The sequence below is a fragment of the Saccopteryx leptura genome, chromosome 2 (genome assembly GCF_036850995.1).
Source record: "Saccopteryx leptura isolate mSacLep1 chromosome 2, mSacLep1_pri_phased_curated, whole genome shotgun sequence".
NCBI classification, from domain to species: domain Eukaryota; kingdom Metazoa; phylum Chordata; class Mammalia; order Chiroptera; family Emballonuridae; genus Saccopteryx; species Saccopteryx leptura.
The window spans coordinates 122,921,500-122,923,947 of NC_089504.1; the positions used below are offsets into that span (position 1 = coordinate 122,921,500).

At 40.8% G+C, this 2,448-nt stretch overlaps 1 pseudogene; it reads right to left on the minus strand.

The window, feature by feature from the left end:
• Window positions 1-582: 582 nt before the first annotated feature.
• Window positions 583-1,425, minus strand: LOC136393109 (small ribosomal subunit protein uS2-like; annotated as a pseudogene).
• Window positions 1,426-2,448: the final 1,023 nt, after the last annotated feature.

Here is a 2,448-nt window from a genome sequence, read left to right on the forward strand (position 1 = left end):
CACCAAGTTTTAAAGAAGGGGAAAGCACATATACTTCTCCTGACTGGGAAGTTGCAATGGCCTGTGGGATTAAAAAATGTTGTTACAGCCATTATTTGGAAAACAAAATCCCCAACAATAGGGCTCTTATTGAATGCACTTGGAATGACATAACTCATAGTACCACTGCAGATATTTAAGTCTATATAAATGTATTTAAAAACCAGGTTGAATGCAGCATGAAATTGTAGGTTCATCTAAAACAGGAAGTTAAATGTTTTGGGGTTTTTAAAATGCTTTTGGCATGGTGAAAATGTGTAATTTTTGTTATTCATTTGGTCACATTTAATTGGTCAATAAATAAATGCATACTTTTGGTTATAAACATGAGTAAATAAAAGGTAGATATAACCATGGTTGTCTATTTCTCCATTACTCAAAAGCGCACGCGCGCGCACACACACACACACACACACACACACACACACACACACACTCGTATAATGTATTACAATGGCTAATTCAGAAATGTCATTTTTTAAAAGAAACTATTTAATTTTCAGCAACTTTATTTAAGGTTGAAGACCTTAAACAGCAACCTGTTTAAGACAATTCAGTGGTTGTTCTTATCTGTTCAGTGGCCTAAGCAGTGGTGGTTGCAGTCCAGTCTTTTGGATGGCTGAACACGCCACTCTTCAGAAGGGAGCTACTGAATAGGCACCAGGGCACCTGCAGATGAGCAGGCTGAGCAGCAGTGAACTCGGAAGCTGGAGCAATCCATTCACCCTGGAATTCCTCCTTGGTCTCAGGCTTTTTAGCAGTAGCCTGCTCTTCTTTTTCAATGTCTTCAAGATCTCTGTGGAACTAGAGATCAGGAATGACCTCCTATGAGAGTTCACACATGTGCTGAACTCCCCAGCCCTCACCCATGGCATCAGACCCTCTGGGTGAGCCCTTTTTGGTTGCAAGGGATGGCAGTGTCCACATCCTGCAGAAGGAGAGTCTGTGTTACACGAAGCGATGGCAGGCACGTCAACATAATACATCTCTGAGAGGCTGGTGCACAGCGCTGGGATCAGTAACAACCAGTCTCAGCTCCCGGAAGGCTGCCTGGATCCGGTTAGTGAAGCTTCCAGGAGTGAAGCGACCAGCAATGGAGACAGCTCCAGTGGCAGCAGCAAACTTCAGCCCAGCTTGCTGGCCGGTGTTCCTGGAGGATGTGACACTGACACCAGCAGTGTTTCCAGTTACAACAAAAGCACAAGCTGCCAACAGATTCTCTCAGGTTTTCTTCAGATTTATGGTGCAGACGTCATCCCTTGTCCTTTTATAGATGTACTTGTTCCATTTCCAAGTCAAGGCTGGGCTACCTAAGCGGGTTCCTGCTGCAAGGGATTTGAGGTCATCCTCCCCCTTCGTTTACAGGACACCAAGGGCTCTGGACATTGTGAAAGTTTCTCCTTCAGTCACAAGGAGAACCCAGAGCAGTGCTCTATGATCCTCTCTTTGGGTAGTAAGAAAAGCAGCTAGGAATGTCATTTGTAATAAATAAAGAAAAGGATTATATCAGTAATTTAGACTGTGGTCAATTTACATACAGTGAAAATTTTGAAGAAGATGCATAAAATTCTAGATCTGGAAGGACCCCCAGCTCTTCATAGCTAAAGTTCCCTGTTATGGGCTAAATTGTGTCTCCCCAAAATTCATGTTGAAGCTCTAATCCCCAGTTCCTAGAATATGACTGAATTTGGAAAGAGAGCTATTGAAGATGTAGTTTCATTAAAGTGAGGCTAATAGGATGGGCCTCAATACAAGCTCACTGCTGTCCTAACAAGAAATTTGAACACACAAAATGATACCCAGGGCTCGTATGCACAGAGAGACAACGAGGTCAGGACATAGCAAGAGTGGAACTATCTACAAGCCAAGGTGACAGGCCTCAGAAGAAACCAACCCAGCTGACACTGTGATCTTAGACTTCCAGCCGGCAGAACTGTAAGAAAATAAATTTCTGTTGTTTAAGCCACCTAGTCAGTGGTAGTTTTCTTTAGCAATTTAGGAAACTAATATAGTCACTCAATTTACTATTTAAATGAATGAGTGGAATTATCTCTAATATTTTTCTAAATATTCTAAGAGTTTTCTATCTGAAACTTTCATTAAAATGGGGCAAAGTTTATTCTTTTTAGAGTCTCATGTTTTCCTGCATTTCCCTCTTACATTTGTGCTCCTCTTGCAGGACCTCATAGCTAAGGTCCTCTGTATTTGGGACCCCTTTTTAATAAACAGTTCTGAATATATTCAAAGTATGTTATTACCACAATTTCCTAGAGAAAGCATAAATATACTGTATTTTTCACTCCATAAGATGCACCTGACCATAAGATGCACCTAGGGTTTTAAGGAGGAAAATAAGAAAAAAAATATTCTGAACCAAATAATGTATTAAAATATTTAATAAAATATACC